Source organism: Pseudopipra pipra, chromosome 6 (genome assembly GCF_036250125.1).
Source record: "Pseudopipra pipra isolate bDixPip1 chromosome 6, bDixPip1.hap1, whole genome shotgun sequence".
Classification (NCBI taxonomy): domain Eukaryota; kingdom Metazoa; phylum Chordata; class Aves; order Passeriformes; family Pipridae; genus Pseudopipra; species Pseudopipra pipra.
Genome location: NC_087554.1, coordinates 37928106 through 37954081, shown reverse-complemented (window position 1 = coordinate 37954081; position 25976 = coordinate 37928106). Strand labels below are relative to the sequence as shown.

The following is a 25976-nucleotide window of genomic DNA, read 5'->3' as shown; positions in this document are numbered from 1 at the left end:
AACTATGTGTATCTGACTGGGAAATGGTTTGTTTTAAAATCGCTGGCTTTTTGTGTACAAGAGGAATATCCATGAGTACAGACTTTCTGCTAATATTTTCTCTGATTTGTTTTTTATGTATGCTCCTTCTTTTTTCATAGACACCGCTAACAATACAATAGCTAAAAGGCTAAACAGAAACAAGCAGTGTACCATATAAGATGTTTTTCAGTAGAAGAAAAATATCTTTCTTTCTGAATAGAATTATAGTGGCCCCATAAATAGAAACATGGAAAAAAAGAAAAAAACCACCCGATTTTAAAAGCTTGGAGTAGTTAGTCACAGCCACTGAAGTATCTAGGAGGCTCAAGACAAAATAATATAGCTCCTTTACATCTAAAAATAAGAGAATGCAACAACAGCCTGGCTTGCTACATCTCTGGATTTCCCTGTATCTTCACCTGTAACCTACCTGTAACCATCAGGTAACACCCTGGTGTAAAGTAAACTGCTGTCCTTTGATAGTAAGTATATTCGAGCTACTTTCACGGGCTAGAGCACAGTGGAAGCAAAGATGATACTTCTTGTAGAAAATCTGTAAAGGAAATAGTAATAGCAGGCAGCCTGGACACAGGGCCAGGCATGGTGCAGAAAACTCCTCTACAGTAAGGATAAAAGCCAGCTGTCAGTGATCTTGAGCTGCAGATCACTGTTTGGGAGAGATCAGGATTTCTCAGGGAGAAAGAAGAGAGATCCCAAACACACAGAAGACTACTTTAACTGCTCTACCATGACCCTCACTAACTCAGGCACAACCTGCCTGCAAGCAGAGGTTTGGAGGGATCTGTGCAGAAACAGCTGCAACTTGTTTCCTTCAAGTACAAGTCTCAGAAGTAATAACATGTGGTGTTGGTCCTCAGTCTTGTGACCCAGCTGTGAAGACCAGTTACAAATTTTTGTGTTTCTCATATTTCTGCATTTAGGAATGCTCTCTTAAAAATATATATATATACATATATTTACACATATATATATTATATTTCCTTTTTTTTTTCCAAATGAATGAAAGAAACAGATACAGGCTGAGCATGAGATCACAGTGCATCAGAATGGAGGACTCTGCAGAGATTCTTGCTGTTGTGTGACAAAATTATAGAAGTGATAAGAGAGATGGGGTGCATCACAAAGAAAGGAAGAGACATCTATGCAAATATTTTGCTTATTTAACTTAATGTTTTTTTCATATAAAACACATTAAAAGATGCCAAATTGTTTCTTTCCAAGTAAATGCACAAATCTGTTTGTTTAGATTAACAGCAGACTAACACAGTTTTGACTAAACTTTTGACAAGTGAATTCAAATGCACAGAAAGCCAGCACCACACTGATCTATGTTTACAATAAATCTTTAGGAGAAAACATACAAGACTTTGCATAGCTGGTAATTTTTGGGCACCTCACGCTCTCAAATACACATGAGCTCTCAAGACTCAGTTGTCTTCCTTTGAACTGGACTCCTATCAAATGAGAGAGGATGATATGCCATAAATAACACATGGTAAACCTACCAAAGAAAAAAAACAACCCCCCAAATGGGCAATGTTTGGCTTCACTCAGGCATGAATAAATCATGCTTTGATGCAATTCCATCTTATTTTTATAACTGATGTTTAAGTAGCTTGCAGCAATCAAAGTCAAATGAAGCCACAGACTAAAAGAAATACTAAGGATGACTCCTTCTATAAGCATCATTAAAAGCAGTAACCAAACAATCACGACTGACAAATGTACTTATCTGGGGTCTTTGGTGAAACATTTCTGTAAGGCATACTGGAACTACAACACCACATTGTAATGTTAATTAGGTACATAACAGTTGGTAGGCAAAGGAGTTCTCTGATACACTTCAGTAGTTCAAGGAAGGGAACAGGTTCCAATGCCTTCTCTTAGGCACAGCATAATTGGAAAAAATCCGACCAATACTGTAAGTATGATTAACAAAATTAACTACCATCTTTTTTGCATGAGATCATGGGCAAGGAAACTAAAGTGCTCATGCTACACAGAATATCTGCAGATGTCATGCTTAACTAATATTTTATGGGTCTGAATTTTGGAAATTTGTTGGAGGTGGAGAATGAAATACAGCATGTAAAACTAATTTGGGCTGTATTTTCTATTTAAGGTGCATGAAAGCACCTTCAATGAAGCAATCTAGTCCTAAAATGGGTTTTACTCTACAATTAGCAAATAATGTTGAACCTATTAAATACTTGAAAAATAAAAAGACATTTTTTGAGAATAGAACGTTCTGTCACAAAATATGCAGTCTGAAGCTAGAACACTATTTTGTGATATGGGAAATCTTGTATTTTTTGTGAACATGTCAATCCCTTTTACCTCTTCAGTGGTTGCAAAACTGCAAAGAAATCATCAATAAACTGGAGGAAAACTATGTTTCTGCTCTAATTTTTATGCTGAATACAAGAATTACCCTTAGAAATTTCAACATGCAACGCATGGCAAATTGCAAACAACTTTAAATTTCACTCACATTAAGTGTATTTTTTCAGGACAATATTGCCTGACTGACTGTTGAAGCAAAAAAAACATGCAAGACATGAGGATAAGCCTCCTGCCGATAGTAAGTTCTTCTTTTACAGTATGCTTTTAAAGATACCAAAGCACCTTAAAGAAATTCTCATGGTTTGTTTGCTTATTTTCTGTTATTATTACTAGCAAATCTATATTTTCTCTCATACTTTCAAAAGTGCTGTCTCACTCTCCCAAAAGAAATCCAAAGAAAACACAGCCTGAGGCATTTACCCATCTGCAAAACTTCATGTCAAATGTTAAATATTTATCAAGGTCTTACACACCACTCTATACTCATATATATATTTTAAAAAAATTCACCTGCATAGAAATATAAATGCATTTATATATTTATGTGACCATCCAGGCACAAGAAAATAGGTCTCATACAGGACACTATCTTAACTTTTCTAGTAGGTAGATTGTATTTTTGCTTAAATGAGCACAGTTTACGTAGCTCTGATAGTTTCTACATCCTAAGTATTTTGCTGTGACCTGCTTATTCCTACTCTTCACGGTCACAAAATAGCCACTGGATGAAGGAAAGTTAAATAGCCATTGTACCAAATTCTGCAAACCTACCAGGTAAATACTGGGGCGGGCGGGGAGGGGAGTGGGAGAAGGAAGACTTGGGAGAAAAGGAAGAATCCCAAAGCAAAGCGCATAAGCCCCTTGAGGTTGATATCAGACCCAGTTAGGTTAATAGAGTTATACTGCTTCGCTCCAATTGCAAAGCTGCTTCAAGTCTGTGTGTTCAGAGATGCAAGAGAAATATATTGTACCTTGTTCCTAGCTGAGCCTTGGTTCTAATTGTACCTTATTCCTAGCTAAATATATAGTGAAGAACATGCATCACATTCCTGTCACCAGAATGCTTCTGGATACTTCTCCCAGTATAGTGGTGAATTACACTAATGTCTTAATGGTGATAACCTTTTAAGCCTTCCAATCCTATCATGATATTCACATATACTTGCTTCTCAACTCTATCTCACAGGTCTCGCTGCAAATCAAAGTCAGCACACACTTCACCTTCAGTAGTTTCTCAGCACTTGGCTCTTTTGATGAGTCAGAGATTATTGCTCTGGGTGGCATCCAGCCTACAGTTTGAACATTATGGAATTACAGCATATTTTAAGCACAGAAAAAGCATCCTGGATTGCCATCATGGTACATGTAGCTATAAAACAGCACTAGAAATATTTGTATGCTGTCAGCATTTTCACCACTTTGGTTCCTAGACTAGTGCAAGTTGTACATAAGTATCTCAGAGATTAACGTGCTAATGGCTGGTCTACACCACTGTTCCTATAAAAGCAGTGAAATAGTAAGAGTGAAATAAATAAAGATTGAGATAAAGAACATGTCTAGTACCCATAAAATAAATTATCACTCCAAGTGAATTATGATTTTCACAAGTCTCCTCCCTAACTTATCTGCTAGCCAACAAAAACTCTCAGATCCCAGCCCTAGGAAACTTTAACCAACACAAGTCTAAAAGAGAGATTTGACCTCAGTCTGCTTCAGTACAGGTTAATGATTCAGCTCTGAGGATGTAAGCTTAGGAGTTGACAACCCTCTGGTGTACTCGTTGAGGCTTCTCTCCAGCTCAGCTACATTGTCCTGATTCCTCTATCTACCATCCTTTATTAGAAATAGCTTACACTGGCTTGATTTTTACAGCCTGGGCTATTCAGACATATTTGTACATACAGAATGCAAAAGGAAAACTATGGCTTATAAATTCAAAGGAATAAAACTAGGATTTACTAAGAGGAGTTTGACCCTTATCCTTTCTCACTGTCTGCATGTAGATGAGAAAGATGAGGTAGTGAAGAAATAGCAGCTCCAAGAACAAGTGAAGGCAATGATGTGGGGTTGGTGCCCACATCCACTCTGCTGACAGATTTATGGCTCAGAATTTTTTAAGAATACAGGAACAGAGAGAAAAATCAGAAGGCATTGATTACACTAGCAAAGGTAGAAGTTAAATTATAATGTAAAGCATATCTTGCTTCTGTTATAATCTTATTTTGCTGTTGAAACCCTGAAGAATGGTTTTCCACTCTTGCCTCTCAGATATTCAAGAGAGACTGAGAGAAAAAGTAAGCATGGAAACAGCAGACGATTCTGTTTGGCAGCACCATGTGCAACAACTAAAACAAGCAGAGCAGAATGTACAAATCAGGCATACATGTCTAGATATGCTTTCGCTATGTGCAATTGCTGACATCAGCAAGAACACAGGAAATATAAGAAAAAGCCAATGTATTAAGGCCACTATCATCTATGCCACGATTCAAAACAAGAATTTTCAAATCTTCTCGGGATTGCAGACCTGAAAAACTACTGAATGTTTACAGGACATGACAGAAAGAATCACCTGCAGTTCCTTTATGTTTTTGTTACTCACAAGACTTCTTAGAGCTTAAACTCTGTGTAAGTCACCAGAAAATACAGAATACTTCAAAAGAAATGCCTGAAAAACCTCTTTCCTCTTTTAGTCTGGACCTTGCAGAATGGGATATTTTAGCCACATTATAGTGCAATTGATGCTAAGATCCTTTACAGCTACCTCAAAGTCCTCGCCCTGCCCCTGGATTAATTGTTCCTAATTTCTGTTTATCACTTCTTATCTTATTCTGTGGTTAAACTACTTAGAGCAGTTTCAGAGCAGAGACTTGATTCCTCAAATAAATAAAGAGCTAGCATTTCCTCTTTGAGCTCAGTAATATCAAGAGGAAAAATTCTCTTCTGCCTACAGACAGAATAACAAAGTATTGTTACACTGCTTTTCACAAAACTGCCCCAGTCCAAACAAGGCATGTCCACAGGAGTGAGCATGTGTCAGCAAAGGCAACAAGAAGCCTTTAAGAAATGAGATGAGGTTAGAGGCAAGCTGCTGCAGGAGCTACAAAGAGAACAGCCAACAAGTCAAACCAGCTTCTAGACCAGCACAACAGCCAAGGCCGGTCTGCAGCTGAGCGGGTGCTGCAGGAGGTTGCAGTAGACTACACTGCCCATTATCCCAGTAAGGAGAGGGAGAGGAAGGGCAGTGCTGATAACAGCTGAGGAGACAGCAATCCAGGGAAACACTGAAGCAGCTGTTGGACAGCAAACAGGCAAGCAGCAGAAAGTACCCATCATAATGAAATAGAAATGCATGTACACAGTTCTCTATTGTGTTCTATTTCTAATTCACTTTCTACCTTAATTAGAACTAATTTTTAAGGTCCTAAGAGAAATCCACCTTCCACACGGCTGCTCTGGCGGTAATAAGGATTAAATCAATCCTTTCTTCCTTCAGCTCCCCACTGGGAACAAACATATGGCTTCTGAGAGGGTTTGACCCATTTCCCATCTGCCAGTGACCAAACTCAAGGTAGTGAAGCAGCATCACTCTTCTATGAGAAGATGGAAAGACTTGAAATTAGGATGAAATGATTCATCATGCAAAGTTTTTGAAATAACGGAAAGCTTTTTAGTATACCAGAGCTCGTTAACACGTACATGCATACCTACGTATGAGTACATAGGGTTTCATATAAATCAGCTATCAGTGATGCTATGATAATGTAAATTCTTCCATAGTGAATATTCACCTGAAGCTACTAGTCAGTTTTCAAGATTTCTTTCATCGTTATTTTAGTTGCTTGTGCACACTACATGAGGCTAATAGTGAAGTGAACACTGTTGATCATGCCTACCACACAGCGGGATGCAGTGAGGGGCTTTTCAAGCTTGTGAATTAGATTACTCCAAAAGTATCCATATTCCATTAGTAATAAGTCCAGTTGATAAATATATTTATTGTCTCAAGTAGGGTAATCCACTAACGTGGCCATTCTATATTAGTGCCCTGAGTTCTCTGCATCAATGCACTATATGATGCAAAGCTATCAAGGCCAATTATTGTTGTCTCGGGGTTTTTATAGCTCACTTTTCATTATAAAACTGTGAGCAGCAGATTGTCCTGGGACTCTTGTCCCATGATAAAAGAGATTTAATATATTCATTACAGTTTTTTGGAACTGTGGAGCGTTATTGTAACTTGTTCATACCCTGATAGTCACTCATGCATCTTTTAAAAATATGCTAAAACACACAGCATATTTTTAGACCAATATTGGTCTTTCAAGCTACAATAAGTCAAAGCTTAAATATGGGCCTGTTCAGAGTTGCCATCATATTGGTTTGGAAGGAATCCAGCTAGGCATTTCTACAATTTAGAAACAAACTCTTAAAGGTCCCCTCCTGCTGATCCAGCGCTCCAAATTCCCTAAAGTATTTCACCCTTTATAAAACCTACATAAAAAGCAATGCTCCTAAGCTTGTAACAGTCCCACTAACAGTAGTGAAAGTTATCCAGCACTAGATGACTCATAGATTTAGGCTGCTAATTCAATTATTCAATGCATTTCTTTCCAGACATTTCATTCTATTTTGTTCCTGTCTTCATTCATTCATTCATTGAGCAGCACCCATCACTTCCTAACTCATGGAATTTAACCAAGAGCACTGTTGGATGAAAGGTAAGAGTTGGGAAAATAAAAATAAAGCATATAGCTCCAAGTTAACATCAGTCATTCAGAAGTTATGTCTGTTACTTGGATTTTAGCAGACTTGAAGTTCAGTGAACACCAGTGTCTCATTTAAGCCTCAAGAATGCATAAATATAGAAACACTTTCTCATGCTTGGTAACCAGCACAATGTTTCCTAAGGTAATTCCTAAAGTAAGCTTCATTGGTTTAAGAAAGTTATGATGGTAGTGAATCTTACAGAGGCAATAGACAGCAGATACCAAAAGTGTAACAGTGTTTTCTAGTATTTGATTTTTCATTTGGTCAGGTCAGAAATGCCACAAGACTGTGTTCTCAGAGTACTTCAGAATTTCAAAATGCAGAGCAAAGTAGGACAAAACTTCCCAAGAATTCACATTACAAATTGTTCTGAGGCTCAAACAAGCACTTAGGCTAATTCTCATGTTAGCCACAGGAATGTTTCTTTTTCCTTCTGAGAAGTCTGAATAGCTTGAGAAGACCAAATAACTCAAAAAGACCAATATTTTTTCCCATATGTTAAAGCTGCTGTCGTCAAACCTATCTATTTTTAGCTGCATTTCAATTTCTCACTTAGCTTTAAATTTTGTTATTACATATAGTACGTTTTTCTTTATGAAACTGTCAATGAAAGAGACTGGAATGGGTATCAGCTTTATTACCTTTATTTTTACTATTACAATTTCATTTATTTTTATATCTGAAAGTGTTTTATCTGAAAACTTTATAATTCTAGAACCACAGACAAATCTAAATTAATGTGATTAGGGAAATTTTTTTCTGTGAAAGATTAGAAAACACGGGAAAGGGGTTGTAAATACATGGCCAGTGTTACAATTTTTTGATGCTTTTAGGTTGTTAATATATCTTAATCCATTAATTTCTGACTTGTCTCAATTTTTTAGAAATTTCATCACTGATAAGAAATTTCTCCCATCAACATCAGAATTCATCCCTTGAATTGTAAATTCTTCTCCCTTATTCTTTAAAATTTACTTGTAAATTTTTATCTGCAAGTCAGCATAGTGGGGAACAAGGCTGTTCAAAAAACAGCACCAAAATGTCATATTAGCTTTCTACCTACATTTCTTAAAGTAGATTAAGTTTTAGAATAATTCCAAATACATTTTAGAAAGTTTCTAAAAGGTTCCCAAATTTTGAAACAAGGAAAAGCTCTACAATAAGATAAATTATTCTTTTTTTCATTTTCCTATTACTTTAATCAATAATTTTATGTTGTTTTACAATACAATCGTTTGTACATATCTCCCATATATATATATGTGTGTCTGTGTGTGAGAGTGAGAATGTAAATATTTTTAAAAATATAAAAAATAAATTCATCAAGGCAAGAAAATGTAATGGAAATATCTGTTTTCATCAATTTCAAGAAAAACAAAGAAGGATTCATGAATCACTCCCATCTCTTACTACCAAAAAAGAAAAAAATGAAATTCTGTATAATGCACTGAGATAATTTAATTATGGCACATATCTCTTAATGAACAAGCTGCAAAAATCTCATCATAGAAAAATCTAAATAAGGGGATCCAAAGTGGCTTTTTCAGTTGGAATTTTTTTAACCTTTGGAGACATAAGGAACGTTAAATTCTGGCCCATTGTAATTGTATTGAAAAAAATTATCCTGGGTCTCACTCCAGTCTATGGATAGTTCTGCTTGTGACTTATGGTGCCAGGTCAATACATGTCCTCTTAGATACTTTTAAAACCATGAGCAGTCTTCAAACCCTTGAAGAAAATTATTTCCAAGAGAAAGGAAAATCACTTGCCTATTTATCTTGCCTATAAAATTTGTCGAAAAATGTATGCCTAACTTATGTGCTTCTGTCATAAAAAAATGTGAAATTGTGGCTCTCATTTAGTTTCATGCAGAGAAAATATAATTTATACCAGAATTTTAATTTAAGTCCTCCAGTGCTATTTTAAAGATATAGACTTTGACTCTGCTTGGATTTATTAAACAGATCATAATTCCATATTGTGATCTAATAGTCCAGGGAAACAAAGAATAAAGGATGCAGTCAGCATGGATTAAATTGAGCTCCATGGTAGAAGGATATTTTCAGAAAGTAACACAACTATTTGTATTTTTTGTTGTTTTGCAGAGGCAAGCAACCTATTCTTTGCAATATTAAATGTAAAGTCAGCCTTCTTTACACACACAGAATTCTTTATTTTAAATCACAGCACATATCTTAAGGAAGATATTTCTATGTGGACTGATATTGAAGCAAATACAGGACAGATCTATTGTTTAATGACATAGATACACTGATACAACTAATTAATAAAAAAAATAAATGTTCTACAGGAACATGGATTTTAATTGTAATCTCTGTTTATTTAAATTATGTTTTATTCATCTATAAAAAAGCATTGACATAGAGACAAAATTACTGGCAGGGAAAACAGATGCACTAAGGCTTCATTAGTTAATTGACTGAGCACCTCCACAATGGTTAGTGGAAGATCCGTCATTGTCAAAAGCTTCATGTAACATTTCTGACTGCAAAACACCTGTCTAAACAAAAAGGACAACTACAAGTGAATTACGAATATAGGACTATCACCAAACACAGCCAAGTTTTCAACACTCTTTGATCTTGTGCACCCAATCATTTTAACCATTTCACAGCTACATTTATATTATATTATAATATAAATCTGGATAAAACTGAGCATAAGTATAAATGGAGAGAGGAGTGGCTGGAGAGCAGCCCTGCAGAAGGGGCCCTGGGGGTGCTGGTCAGCAGTAGGCTCAGTGTGAGGCAGCAGCGTGTGCCACACCAGCCTCGAGGGCAAACTGCATCCTGGGCTGCATCAAACATCACTAGCCAGCCAAAGGAGCTGATTACCTGGCTGTATTCAGTGTTATTAAAGCTTCACGCAAGTGCTGCCTGCAGCTGTGTGTGCCACAGGGTAGGAAGGATGTGAAGGTCTTCGAATGCATCCAGAGAAGAGCACCAAAGTTGGGAAAGGACTGTTCTGTGAAGAGCAGCTGAGGACTTTGAGTTTGTCTAGTTTGGAGAAAATGAGGCTGAGACATGAGACCTCAGTTCTCTCTGGAGCTTCCGGAGGAGGGGAAGCAGAGAGGGAGGTACTGACCTCTTCTCCCTGGTATCCAGTGACAGGATGCAGGGAAATGGTTCAAAGTTGTGCTGGGGAGGTTCAGACTGAACATTAAGAAGCATTTAGTTACCAAGAGGGTGATCAAACACTGGAACAGCCTTCTTGGCTGTTGGTGGTTGATGGCTCAAGCCTGTCAGTGTTTAAGAGACATTTGGACAGTGCCCTTAACAATATGCTTTAACTTCTGTTCAGCCCTGAAGCACTCAGGCAATTGGACAAGATGATCATTGTAGGTCCCTTCCAACTGAACTATTCTATTCTATATTATTAAATATCAACAAGAAGAAAGGTTGATAAATTATTTTTTGTTATTTTTGATACTTCAGACAAGAGAAAGATAACTTTTTTGAATCTCTGCAAATCAATAATGTCTTCTTTTTAAACAAAAACTGTTCATCTTTAAAAGACTACAGCTGTTATTTCAGAAAGTTCATTGCTTATTTAGCCACTTATTACATCACAACATTTCCTTCTTTTCACCCAGAAGATAGGTTTAGTTTATGTTTTCAGTGTGGTTTTCTGCTAACTCCCAAAACACACAGGGAGACAATATCTTTCTGGGCGGCAATGATACACAAATTAAGTTATTCCTAATTACAGATGACTCCATCAATTTATTTTGTCAATGACTGGCTTCAGAGGTTCCCAATATCATCAAAAACTGTGATGGAACTATTATTGCCTCTTTTGACATATAACTATGTATTAAGAACTTATTCATTAACTGCGAGCTTGTTGCCAAGAGGGTAATGATATAGGCCTAAAAAGCTTTGCAATGGGATATGCAGCATTTCACTGTTAAGCCATTCACCCACATCTGGTCTAGCTTAGCAGTGACCTAAAATCATTACCGTATGAAGGCTCCTTCCTAAGTTATGCAAAAGGAACCTATTTAGTCCAGTTTTTAAACTGAGGAAGTATCCATATCACAAAAGACCCATTAAAACATCCGGCAGAGTCTCCAAGGATTTAAAAAATGAGCTTGCTTAGCCGAAGTTAAATTTATTATTATGTTATTAAATTGCTGATGATTCATTTTCTGCATGCTGTAACCATACAGAATAAAGCCAGTAGATATATTTTTTTGCATATTATACTTTAAACTTTTTAACCTTATTCCAAATATGACTAGAAATAGTCATACCCATTAGATGGCCACAGAGGAGTTCACAATGTTATTTTGACAGGAGCTGAATAGGAGAAGGGGCCCGGGGGGTCTTTAAGTGGCAGTTCTGGCCTGCTTGTATCAGCTGTTACCTTATTCTCCCTCAGCTTCTTATAACCCAGAGCAAACCCACTCAGCCTGTGGCAACCCAATTTTTCCCCTCTTCTGCTTGGGGTAGCTCTGACCAAAACTCTTTCTTCCTTCTCTGTGCCCCTTCTCTAAGTATTTATCCAGATCTGACTCCCACTAGTCGGGCTGTTCCAGGCTGCCTCTCTGCACCTCCTTGTGCAGCAGGAAGCCCTGATACCACAAACACACCCTGGGCACATTCTTTTCTTCCTCACAAATCCCTCCGCTCTCTGCCTGAGCATCCTAAAGGGATACTGTTGACTCTCTTGTTTAGCACTCCCCACATTATTTCTAGCAACAAGAATCACTTCTTAAAAAACAAGCAAAATAAAACTGATCCTGCCAATAAACAATGCAAGGAGTACCTAATAGGGCTGTTACAGTTTTGTTATAGGTCATGTAGGAGGTTATGTCACAAATCTTTAACACTCTCTCACATACCTGCCACATTCCTGGTACGTACATTTGCAGGCCTGCTCTCAGATATATAGTAGCACAGTAGGCATTTCGGGGTGGGGAGGAGATACTTGAGGTCTTTTTTTTTCGCATCTGCGTGTGATTTCACACTCTCTTTCTGACAATGTTAATATAAATAACCATAGTAGTATAACACTAATACCAAAACACATCATAGTACTGTGCTTGGCTTATTTGTTTCTAGGATCTACAAAATCAACTGGCATCTACTGTAACTACTGTTGATTTCTTCAAAATTAAGGTGAATTACATCAGCAGATGGAGTTGTGGATCTTGACCTTAATGTCCTTACTGCCTGTCTACTTTATCACTTTTATTTATGTTTCCCATTAAATAGGACTTCATTCCCTAAGACTATCATTAATAATACCTGTAAATTCATAGTTTAAGTTTGTCACCACGCTTTAGTTAAAAAAAATCACTGTGTGAGACTTCGTTTCCTGTACAACAAGGACGTTTTATTCTCAGATTCAGTATTGGGATTTTTTTAATATTTCAAATAAGAGCAAGACAAAAACAACAAAATGCTAAGACATTATTAACCAGTCTACCCCACTCCACATAAAAATCAATGATTTTTTTCAATCATACTTTCAAGCCATGGATACCTTACTTGGTGTTTTAGAAAATAAAGCAACACATCTTTAAAACTCTTGATGCATTCCTGAAGATTTTTGCTTCTTTACCCTTTTAAAGCTGCATTTCAAAAATTGAAGTCAGGATAAAATGTGGTAAGATTTTTTTTATCATCTCTCAAGAAGGCCAAATATTTATGTTAGCTTCTTGAAAAATCAATTTAAAACCCACCTGCATGATATTACTGGTACTCAGATCTTAATCAGCTTTCCAAAGCACAAAAAAATAATTTAGCACTTCACAATACTATAATAGCAACCAGAATTTCACAGACAAAACCAATAACATTTTCATTTTTTGGCAGGAAATTGAGGACCAAGATTAATTCCAAATCTTTACAGTCATACAGCCCTTTTTCAAACCTTTCAATCTCAAATGAGGCAGATACATTTCAAATAGTTTTTCTTCTTCCAAGAATTCTGCTTTGCATCATTCAATTTCATGACACTTTCCTTGGGGAAATCACAGAACCAGGAAAACAAAACAAAACAAAAAACAAACAACAACAACGACAACAACAAACCACCGCACCATATGAGAAGATACTGGGCCTGAAGCTTGTTAATGACTCCAGTAAGCTTTGAATAAGACCTACAGATATATTTCCATTAGAAGTGAAACATGAGAAGTCAGCAGGGGCAGAATTAGACCTGCACCAAGAACTAAGCACCCCCTGAGGCAAGATTCAGTGGCACGCCTGCAGAGAAAGGATGGTGAGAGGGAATAAATGCTAAGGTAGCTTCAAGAATAACCTCATGCTGACATTTTGGAGCAGGTCCAAAATATAATTTGTCAGCATGCAATATCATCCCAGGTATTAAGTAGACCATCCACTCACTGCAGCTGTGCTGCAGACCCTGCTGCTCTCAGCCTCTGCACTGCTCTCAAGGGAACTCTGACAGTCTTCCTCCTCATCACTGCTGCAGGAATTATCTTACTGGGAGCCATTAAAGTACCATTATGCCTTTTTAGCTCCCTAATTCTCATTTAAAAATAAAAAAACCTCACTCTCAGAAGCTTAGATTTTGTTGGGGGGGGGAGTTGATTTTTAATCAGATTTTCTCTGCTGTGTTTCAGTATGTTCTAGATTTGTTACTTGAAGTCAATGTCCCTGGTGAACACACTTGATGAGTCAAGTGAATGCTTAGATATCAGTCTCCATTCCCACCTTATGCATCTACTCCTATAATCTCTTTAATTTTAAATAACAATGTTTTCCCTCACGTTAAAAAAAGATATTATTTGCATTGCATTACCACCCAAAAAGTGTAATACTGTGTGATTGGTAACATTTCTGGACTTTTTCAGCTCTCAGTACAACAGAGTTGCCAATTGATTCATAATTTTTTTATCAAATGATTGGTAATCTGCCCTATATTTACATATTTATCATCCTTCTAACAGGTCACTGCACAGAATTCTGGGTTTTGTCGTGTTGTCTGTTTCATTCCATTTGAATCTAACTTTGATTCTGCGATATCTTAGAAGGCATCTTAGAAGAATAAGAATGCTAACTTCTGCTTATGGCCCAGCTAGCAGCTATGAACCATTGATAAGATGAGGAGGACTTAAACAGTCTTACGGCACCGATCGCATTTTCCTCACTTTCAGTAAAATGCTTTGAAAGGCTGGAATAAAGCAGTATGCATCCTGGCCCAGGATATAACCACCTCTAACTATTCAGTGCATCCATCGTTTTTCCTCACAAAGATTTAATCTACCAAAACAATTCTTTTTCTCAGTTGCCTGCAGGGAGAAGAAAAATGTTGGACTTTCTTCCAGTGGGCTGTCAAGATGTGTTATTTTGCTGATCAAGGATCTTCAAGTACCCGACACTAATCAGCCCAAGACAGGCTAATTATAATCCCCGAGGCTGCCTCCAGTCTAGGAAAATATTGCTATAAAAAAAAAAAAATTATGAGCCTTGCCAAACTGGCATTTTTCCTAGCTCCAAATTGTATCAAATTTCACTTTAAGATCATATAATTTTCAGGTCAGATGTAGCTGAGGGAAATATCATTTCACAGGCTGAAGGTTTGCTGAGGTTCTCTATAACGCCTTCCCTGTGGTTCTCCCATACCAGTGAAAGCACCTGACAAGTAAAAGAATGTTTCTCAGAACCTTATTTTATCTTCATATATTTGCTTAAGTAATGGCTGTCCATTGTCTGAATTTATTAAGGATTAGTTAAAACCATGAGGTACTACTCAGATTAAAAGAATCCATCAACAATTAAAAGCCAGTAAGAACACCAAGAAACACAAAATTCAATTTCTAAGCCATTCAATAAAGTTCAAAAAAATATGCTTTTGGAATACAAATACATCTAACACTCATTTTAGGTGCTGAGTTTAGCAGACTAGCTTGTTTTATTTACATATTAAATACATGCCCAGATTTAATTTTAACAATTCAAAGGATGAATATAGGAATCAAAGCTACATGCCAGTATATATGTCTAAGGAAGACTAAACTGAAGTGGATTCTAAATTATATTAGAAGTCAGAAAACAATAAAGGGTAATTTGGGGCTACTTTTACTTTTCATAACCCATAAACTGCCCTTCTTGCCATGCTCCTCTTCCCTGAGCTATTGGCACATTAATTGGAAATATACATCCTTAGCTCACTTTGACACAGCTATTCTCATTCCTGAAAATAAATATTTATTAGACTGGAAAGAGCAATATCTCCACGACCCAGGGGACTGCCTAATTCAGAACAGATGTTAGTCCTGTGTATCTTACATCTCATTTTAATGCATGTCCATCAGTCATTATCTGTTTGGGGTTGTTTGCTCTCTGAACAAAATCCAGGCAAAAAAGTTTCATGAAGATCAACAATCGGTGGTTTTATGAGTCGGCAAAAACTGAGAAGACAGCATCTTGTAGAATAATTCTTATCAATCTCTAATTTTGAAAAGGAGCCCTTGAAGATCATGCAAAAACACAGCAGGTCCCCCTTCTTTCATAAAAATTAGTAACATCTCTTTAAGCAGAATGGCATGCACATAATGCCTCAAGCTTTACAGACCAGGTGTTGCTGCCTCTCTGTCTACATGGAAATCACACTCAGACAGTAGAGATATTTGACTGGTCTTTTCAAACCTAATTGTAGAATTAAGCTGATATTTTCGATTAGCAGGCTCAAAAGTTCAGCATACACTACTTATAGATGTAATTTTGTGCTGCCGAAACCACTGAGCTTTTCATACATTTGGTAAGTGTTCTACTGTGCAATCCTTTATCTGAGGACAGAAATCCCCAAAGCTTGTTTCATTCCTTTAGATCTTAACATTGTATTTTCCAGCACCATTCTCTCTGGCATCTGCTACTGTCTTGCCTGTATATATATGTGCGTGGGTAAAGTTAAATTGGTGTCACCTAGCACATACACAGAGTACTTTACAAAGGGGATCAATATCATTATGTCCATTCCACAGGTGATGAACAAGGGGCACAGGTACAGAGACAATGTGCAAGGGGCATATTTACAGAGCCAGAAAGAGTTTCCAGGTCTCCTTGATTCAAGTATCACAGGCTGCTGTTCAAGGCTACCTTTCTCGTAACTTAAACTTTTCTGACCAGTTCTTACTCTATCATCTTAGACTAAAATTTAAACCCAGGAAGTCCTCATACTAGTTTCAGTACATTTTCATGACAAGCACAGGAGGGACAACACCTAAGATCTTTACTCAAACAAATATTGATTTAGTACTAGTGTTCTACATAACTCACCATTCAGGATCTCAAGATGCTGACAAACATTTGTCTGTACTGCCTAATGAGAAGAGGGAACAACAGAGATCTGAGGGGGATTGACTATCTCTCTTGACTAAAGTGACTTTATAAGTTATAATAAAGGGATTACATAGGTGGGACCTGCAAATGATACTGAACTTCCAGTCTAATTCAAAATGGCATAACAAAGCTGAACCAAAAGAATAATTAAGACTTTTTAGAGTAATTCACAAAAATACAAAATCAAGTTTCTCCATTTATTTAAAGGTTTATTTTTAAAATCTAGTGCATTGCAAACAGGTGCCAAGCAGTTGGAGGGTTAACATGTTTTTTTTCTGAAAGAGTAATCACCATTATTGCTGATACACTCTCTGTTCCTACAACATGTCCAGAGTATATTTGGACTTCACCTTCTACAGATACAAGAAAACCCAAAATCCCCTAATTATTTTCAAAGGTTATCTGTGCCTAATGACATCAAAAAACTAAACAAGGGTGCTACTGCTAGTGACCTAGTAAAATACTAGGATGAAATTTTGAGAAGAAACAACATTAGAAGGCAAATTAAGGATCTATAGAATATACCCTGCGTATTTTAATAGCTGACCCTTAAAATGGCAACTTACAATCTGCTGTGTCATTGCCTTAGCAACAGACTAGATGTGCTGAAATCTGACAGCAGCCTTTTCTAGCTGAAGCTATGGGTTTTGAGTGGAGGTTTTTTTAGCGATCAAAATCTGATTTATTATTCTAAGAAAATATGGTATGTTTTAGGAGACTAGCAGTGCAGCTTGAAGTACAAGATGGATACATACTAGCTAGTACAAAAGTGCCTTGGCCAGGGAATTAGCCTCTTCAGCAGGAAAAGCTGTTTCTAAACATGATCTAACACACTTGAAAATTGTAAGTAGCCTGGAGTAGCTACATGCAACAGCTTTGAAAGATGTCCTTATTTGAAAACATTCTCAATAGACCATAGTTATTCCATCAATAACTCTCAGCTCTAAAGTGCACTTTTTCATGACAAAAACTTAGTGTTGAGAAAAAGTCTTTCATTAGTTATGTCATTGCTAACTACTGTTTTATTTGAGTTTCTTTAAGACTTGTCTCCAATATCAGCTTAAAAACAATCTCACACAGCCCTCAGACTTGACAATATCAGGCTCTTTTTGATTTGTATTCATTGTACAAGTTCTATCAGTCTCTCTCAAATAAACACCTGTCAAAATCTTATTTTTTAATTCTTTTTTATTTTATTGTAAGGGAAAAAATTCAATACGTGTCAACTGTTCAACAATATTTCTCAGTGGGCTCAGCTGCAAGCATCGAAGGTTGTACTTCATAGTGTAAAGCAGACGTCTGTCCCTGCTTTCTAATTTCCTACCTAATGAGCGTAATATTTCAGTATTCAGGTATATTGTTCTCTTAATTTTTTATCTATTTTGCAAATGTGTTTTGCTAGATTGACTGTCTTGGCAGAGAATATTCTGTCATAGCAATCTGTCAAACAAAGTAGAAGCACTTATCCAGTCAATAAAGGAAATGTTGCTTTAAAACAAATGTGGCTTTTTTGTTGTGCAGGGGGCGTTTTTTAAACTAAGAAGTGCACAGAACATTTTCCTTTCTAGTGCCAACAAAGCATATAAAGGTGTAGCTTCTTATTTCATTTAATCAATACAGTCAAGGTTTATCTAAAACACTTTTATGAGCAGATATTCCTCATTTGAAAAACGAGAATGTTCCCCCATTTCTCATGTTAATTTGCAGCCTAATTTATAGCAGATAACAACCATTTTTTGCCTTAAATCTCTTGAAAGTTCATGGACTTCTGCTAAGGGCTCAGCTTTATCCAATAAAACCAACAACAACAAAAAACAACCAACCCAAGAAAACAAACCTGGAAGCACAAAGAGGAAAATACAAAGACAGACAGACAAAATATTATGTTTATTTTTTTTTATTAAGTTCTATACAAGCAATAGGAAAAATAGCTTTTTCTCCCAGGTCTGCGAGGGATTTTCCAAGAAACTTGAGTATGTTACTGATCCCTTATGAGGGAATATTTAGGAGAAGTGAGGAAAACAGTTTCTCACCTCATTATAAGCTGAAAATTACTGCAATCGAGTCAGGAAAGACTCAGGTATTCATACAACCCCTCGCACTGTAAGGGTTTGATCCAAGCTTTGGTAGAGATATCTGAAATGTTTTGTTATTTTAAAACTTAGTAATAACCCTGAAGTCCCACAAGTTTTCTATGTCTAACTTTTCATAACCTCATTTTAGAAACTGTCCAGAAGAAATGCAACATTTTTCCAAGGGAATTAGTTAAAAAAAGAATGACAACTTCGTAGAAGAGAGCAATTACAGGTATAACATTCAGGAACAGCAAGCTGGAAGGAGCAAGTAAGATACAGAGGAAGTCAACACAAAATAGGATTCAGAGGAGCTGAAAACAACAAATGCAAGTCTAACACAGCCTGCAAGGAGGCATTATGGAGGTTAGGAGGTGGGATGCATTTTAAGACTGAAGTAGAGACTTGCTGTGAGCTTTTAGAACAGAGAGAAAATGCTGTAAAAATTACACAGGGGGAAAAAAAAAAAAGAACACAAAACAAACACACTTTTGTATTCAGATACATGCCTCTTTTATTTTATCCACGCACCAAGCTAGTAAAAAATTTATATTAATCTTTGACAGCTCATGAAGCAACTTCATGTCTGCATCCTAATCCTGAAACTATGACATTGATCTTACAAGACAATCAGTACAGAGCAACTCTTGAAAAACAAAAAACATATACAAAAGTAATAGATATACAGTTGAACTAAAAGCAGAACTAATTATTTTAGTTGGGTGCTTCCTCAGTTAAACACCAGGAGTTGTTTTAGTACAACCTAATGCTAACAAAAGCTGTCTAAGTGTGTCAGCTCCCACAAGACACTGTAGCATGGAGGCTGAGAAAACTATTTTATAGATCTATTTCCTCATTGCAATCACTGACATTGAAAGATCTCTTTGCCAAAGAGAGAACACACATTTCAGCTAAATGCTTGGCACACTTGGGGTCTCTGAGAAAGTAACTGGATGTGGGGCACCAGTAGTACTGGGGGTCAGATATTTCTGTGCCTGCTCTCAGGATCACAGGAGCCTGACTGCTGCACTGAGGGTCAGATGGTTCCCCTTGCACACGCCCTTTCTGCTGCCTCACCCTGCAAAACAGTTTGTCCTCCACAGAGCTGACTACTTGCCCTGGGTGCTCTTAACAGTTCCAGAAAACACTGGGCTAACAAAGGTAAGGAAGTATCACTACAATTCATAGTGTTCATCCTCCACCCTTAATTTTGAGTCTGATACTCTCCTCAGGACACAAAAATTATCCCCCAGGTTGGAGGACACTCCACTTATGTTTACAACCCATCTCCACTTCCTTAGATGACATTCTTTCCACAGCTGAGAGAAAGTCCCTCCTTGCCTGGCACCAGGATTGAATACTGGACAAGAAGCAGGAGGCGACAGCCTTTTGGCCAAGTCTGCCAGGGCAAGCCTGTATCTGACACATGCCATGAGAATTGAGAGCTCCCACAGAGCGGAGAGCATTCCTGGCTTGAAATATCTTGTCTGAAAGTGCCAGACATTGGAAAGTACACCGAGCTGAATTTTTTGACCTTGGAGGGATGAAAAGCTGAGTCAGCCTTGCTGGGATTCAAAGTACTCAGGAGTCCAATATTTGAAACCTGCCTTTCATCCACCAAACAGGAAGAGAAGAGCTACCTGGATTGTTTTTTTCTTTATTACCTGACCCTTCTCCTCATGAACCAGAACTTTTCTGGAGGCTTTTTGAAAATAAGAAACCATTTGCTTCAGGAAAGCACATTTTGATACTATAAAGAGCGATTATTGTGATGAGCCTTCTAACATATATACACATATATATGACCATATCAAACTTACAAAGGCACTTACATTGCACATTTTTAGAGTTTTTTTGGTGGATGTGGAGATAGGGGCTTTTATTTTTAAATCAACAGAAAAGATTAGATACAAAACCAAATATAAGAAAGAAAACACTCCATAGCCCTTTGTACAAGAGAACCGATCAAACAGCATACATGTCTGCTCATCAAGCAAGGGCCAGGTAGCCTTGAAACACTGACAAAATAGAAAATGTCTGTAGCAACAGCTTGTTAGGGTTAGGAATGTAGATGAGGTCTGCCTTGCCCTATGCCAAAGCCTGCAGAAGCTGAGAAGCCTAGGATGGCAGCTGCCTTTTCAAGAAAGTTCTGGATCATGACAGTAACGTCAGATATGATTGCCCATCCATTTCCATATCCATCCACTGTATGTCCTGCTCCCTCACCAGTCTAGACTCCTCCTAGCTCTCCATTCAGCTCAGCTTTTCCATTTGCTCCTTCTTTTCCTGTGGCAGGAAAGACTTGGCCCAGCCTAGGTGACTCATGATAGGGATAACATAAAATTTTTCTTTTTCTCTGCGCCTAGAATCTGCTTTAATGAATGTCTATTTTCATCAAAAAGGCAAAGCAAAAGCCACCTTTTCCCTCCTCCAGTTCACAGAAGTTAGTATTCAGACATAAATTAGTTCCAAGGCAATTCCTTGAAATCATCTTTATATTCATGTATCATTAAATTTATCCCAGTAATATCAGTATAATGTCTCATTACAAAATTTACAGAAATGTCTGAGCACTTCTGATAAAGAGGACTCCTTTGATCTGACTTTCAAGGAATGAGTTCCTGAACACAGATTCATTCCAGATCTGCCATAGGTGGGAAGGACAGGACACCCATCCAACACTGTTCTACTGCAACATGATCCACAAAAGATAAAGTCTGGAGCATAGGGTTCCCTCAACTCCTCTTTAGAGAAGAAAGAAAACTTCCTTCCATTGAGGACACACTCTGATCCCCTCTAGGTAGGCTTTAAATTCATATGGTACCAAAAAATCCACAACTTATTAAAACTGCACAAACTTCCATTGCTGGAGTCAGGTTTCGTCATCAGCTCCTAAGCTGCTTTGGGAAGAATCAAGTTTCTGTTTCTATCTGCATTCAGTGCTAAGTTATGTAAAAACTACTTAATTGATAATATAATAAAACCCTTTAGAGTAAAGATTGAACAGTAACTTCCTTTCAGTTCACTAGTACACACTCGTCTCTAACTACACATCAGTATGATTCTGCATATACAGAAGAACTCTAACCTTCAGATTAAGTGTCCAAATTCAGCTACTTCAGGGAAGAATACATGTATTTACAAAATGGATTACCTTCAGTAATGGTGAATAAGACCAGCTGTGGAACAAAGCTGAAAGCAACCCAGTTTTCACACTGTCTAATGCTGCCTCACTTGTCCCAGTTGTGAATCTGCCTCAACAACAAGTAAAATTGTATTATATGTGGAGTGTTTCTACATTTGGTCATGCTCTGACTCAGGCAATTAGGATTGCTTTTCATAGTAAGATCCTCTTCATCACTCCATACTCTTCCATATCCTCATATAACAGATCTCAGTGCAACATTTGGGCTTGTACAAAGATGAATAGGAAGCATTCTACAATGAAGGCATTCAGCTGGAGTCAGAATTAGCCAAGATTACCAAGAAACAAGTCATGTCATCACAACTCCGTTTCTAGCAGGTGTTTCCCAGGGCAAACAATGAGAAGTGTGTGGAATAGACAGTAACAGGAACTTTTAAAACAGTGTCTAAAAAATAACATGATTTGCATTCTTGTTACTGGGGACAAAATAAAAATCTGCAATGGGAGCTTCATACCAAGTCATCTCTCCATTAGTACTATCAAACGTTGTTCTTTTTCCCCTAGTATGTTTCCCTAAGTTTTAACTTTATTCTGAGAAATTCCAGTTGTAATCAAGTCCCTTCCAAAGTCCAACAAAATACATTATTATTATTAATATTTCAGCCAAACATGTCTTATATCTATGTCTTATTAACTGTACTTTGATGGTCCCTAAAGCTGCAAGTTGAAGGCATTGCTCATCAGCTCTCTTCACATCTCTAATTCTGATGCCAGGCAGACATCAGCTGTCCTGCCCTCCCCCCCTCCTCCTGCTAACTCATACCTTCAGAGTTTGCTTGATGAGAGCATAGGAAGCGCAGAAGGCCAATACTTTTTATACTGTAAAACGCATCACAAATAAATAAAACAACATCATTCCAATGTTAATTTACAGTCATTTGCTTTGTGTTTTGCAGTAGGAAAACCCAACAGATGTATCCAGACCATGTTGAAAAAAAAACACATACAGTACGGACTGTCTAATTAAGATATGAGCCCTATTCCAGCTTGTGCCAGACAAGACCATCACATCCACCCTTATGAGGAGCAGTCGGATCTCATTACATTTATTATTCCATACTTTATCAAATATAAGGGACTAAACATGACAATAAATATAGACATCACTACAAAATTAGTGGTTGCTTTTTTTTTGCTGCACTTTTGAAATATAAAGCACACAGGAAGAACAGAGCCAGAGACCACTCCCTAATTCCTAGTGGACATATTGATCAATTAAAGTGACATATGTCTGGTCTTTTCTTCCCTTCTAATAGCTAGCAGCTGAAAGACTAAATCTTTTAAACATGCAAGATCAAACCATTAATGTTGTTATATACCATCTAGCAAGATTAACTTGAAGTTAAACAAAATTAACCTGGCCTCCAGAAGCAAGACCTTATTACAAAATAAACAACTATTCAACATTGTAAAGAATTTCTAAATATTGTAGTCATTATTTTAACCAGCTTTCTAAATATAAAAGATAGGTGTTTTTTCCCAAGATAAAGGTGGAAGCCTTTTTAATTATTCCTATTATTTTATTCATAGCAAATCCTCTCAGAATGCCTGAATCTTTGGCTACACCTTTTACTGCAGTTGCAGCAGAAAAAAAAATGCTTGTTTTCTTCCAGTGAAAGATAGATCTAAAATTCACTAAATTCATATTATTATTTAAAAAACAGATTCAAAGAAAGTAAAATAGTAGAAGAGCTAAAAGCTACTGTACTTTCAAAATATCTGGTAATTGTTTGATAATTATATCAATGTTTTGCTTTTTTAAGAATACAAGTAGAAATAGGACAGTACTGAGCCATGTTTAAAATCAATACTGTTCCAGTTGCTTGTCCAGCACCGGTTCGCAGAGTATTTTCTGTACTATCATGCTATGGAAGGCCAGTGAAAGTAAATAGGTGATATTCATGCTATTAAAATAAAATAGGTTAAATGAGGAGGTAAACATAATGGGAATGCTCAAATGAAGAGACAGGGAAAGGAACAAGCTATGTTTATGGCATTAGAATTGAAAACAGCTATTCTTTCCATTTAAGCAAATCAGACAGTAGCAACTTTAATTGGACTGTAAATTTAAATACATTCTCTTCAAATGTTCAGGCTATTATCACAAATGCAAAGACAAGTCTAAACATTCAGATTGAATGTGTTTTCTGTAGGCCTTTGTCTTTGCCAGTCTGCCTGAAAAATAATATTCAGGCATGCAGCATCTTTCTCCAAAATGATTTTCACAAGGCAAACCCCACACACTTACATTAGGAAAACCTTATAAAACAGGAAAAAATAACATTACAATTAATAACAGCACAATATTTTGCACTTACCATGTCCTGTTCAAATCATCCTCTTTTGATGTTTACGGCACATCTGTAAGATGCAATACTAGGAGGTGCCTTGTGTGACCTGCTGCATGATGCTGTGACATCAGTTCAGATGATGCAGCTCATTATGGGAAAGACTGTTGTTGCTATGGCAACTGAGATGTGATACGAATCCTTACTGCATTTCCAGGGGAGTCTGAGACAATACGGAAGCCCTTTAAAGAAACAGACAAAATGCAAACAGGCTTTTAAAGTACAGTGCCACAGATTTTAGAGCCCATGTTAGCATATGCCTTTTATTACAGAATATTTTAGACAAATTATTCCTACATGGTGATACAGAATTGAGATGTGTGGGCTATAAATTATTTCTATATTTAAAACTTAATATTGTGTGTTTCAATTTAAGAACAATTTTTATAAGTCAGATTTGGTTATCATGTCAGAGAACCTTTTAAAATAAACAGTCAGTAGCATGACTTTTAATACTAGGGCTGTAAAGATGGTAGTTATTGAACAGTATTTTAAGAAATATATATTTTCATGCTGCCCCACCCTGCTCCTACATCCAATCTGTCATTTACAAGAAAAATCTTGTTGCTAGGGAAAAACACTTGATACTTCAAAATGAGCAGATTTCACACTGTTGAATGAATGACAATGAGTTAAAAAAAAAAAAAAAAGGCAGAGGGTGGCTTTTTATTCATGAGAGGGTAAAGAAGTTTCCAGCCAACCAAGTAAAAATCTCCTTATCATTTTTCAACTGTAGGGCAAACTGCGCTACCATCTGCATGCTGAGTAGCCTGGCTTTCATCTGCCCATCAGACAGACAGATGAGTGAAGATTCCAAAAGCTGCAGACAAGCTTCTGCTAGTGCCCAGTGGGCCACACTGCTCCTCACCTCCAGGTAGAGCAGGAAGGCCAGCAAAGTAGAGAGCCCCTCCCCATAACCTAAGTGAAGGACTGGGGTTGGAGGCTGACCCTGTAGATGTTACCTTCTGCAGCAGGAACCTGCTCACATCCTCTTTTCACAGTAGTGATGAGAAAAGCAAAGACTATGTGAATGAGCTGCCTGGAAATTAAAATTCACAGCTAAAGAACCACCAGCACATTTTTGGCCACTTGCCAGTTTGATTTGGTGAGAAAAGTTTCTGGCAAAAACTGCTTTCCCTAGCCATGAAAATCCCTTTCTACATAGTAGGGAAAAAAGTACACAAAAGGCTGGACCCTCTGCTCTTGATAATGTGAAGCCCAGTGCAAAACAAAAGCCCAGCTTAAACCAAGAAGCCTTAATGTCCTGAAGATGTCCAGTCATGTCCAATGAGGGTGCCAATGTCTGAAGCCCTTCATTCTTTTAAACTTCATCCTGTGAGTAAAAATTTTGATATTTGATTTCAGAAAAAACCATACAAAATATTTACACACTCTTACCCACCACCCACCTTTGAAAAAAATAAAGAGGAGCCTTTGGTATCTTTTGATTAATGGATTAAATACAAAGCCTCTCCATAAATCTAGGAAATGCCATAACGTTTCTAATTAGTGCTGTCTTGACATGGTATGGTCTCATTCTTGACAGTTTCTCCCTTCTCCTATTAATCCTATGTCATTCTGAAAAACACAATAAAGCTTTCAAACTGACTCAGTATCAAAACCAATCTAGTGATCCATAATGAAGTGCTATGCACAAAAGAGCTGTAGTTCTAGAATTTTGAACATTTAAAACTTTCTTAGGTTTCCGAGGATGTAATTCCCAATATAGCAGGGGACAACATTATTGAAACATGATTTGGGTTGGAATGACATGAAAACTAAGGTATGTCATTGCAAGTTAGCGAAGTTTATAGTGTGCTGGATGCCGTTCTGTTCAAATGACATGAGTTTTTGAAGTTTT

The 25976-nt window shown here is 37.1% G+C and overlaps 1 protein-coding gene and 1 long non-coding RNA gene across 9 annotated transcripts in view; one reads left to right on the top strand and one right to left on the bottom strand.

Moving 5' to 3' along the window:
* The window catches only part of AKAP6 (A-kinase anchoring protein 6), a 314923-nt gene extending 290704 nt beyond the window's left edge, over nt 1-24219 (bottom strand). For 7 of the 8 annotated variants that reach the window (XR_010431376.1, XM_064658568.1, XM_064658567.1 and 4 more), the window contains exon 1: nt 24086-24219. The gene's annotated coding sequence lies outside the window, so the exon portion shown is untranslated. The remainder of the gene's footprint in view (nt 1-24085) is intronic. The other variant, XM_064658565.1, reaches the window with a different exon arrangement.
* A 52-nt stretch (nt 24220-24271) lies between these two features.
* LOC135415991 (uncharacterized) lies at nt 24272-25191 on the top strand. The gene is made up of 2 exons (XR_010431381.1): nt 24272-24335; nt 24852-25191. It is a non-coding gene; the product is annotated as an uncharacterized LOC135415991 (long non-coding RNA).
* The last annotated feature ends 785 nt before the right edge of the window (nt 25192-25976 follow it).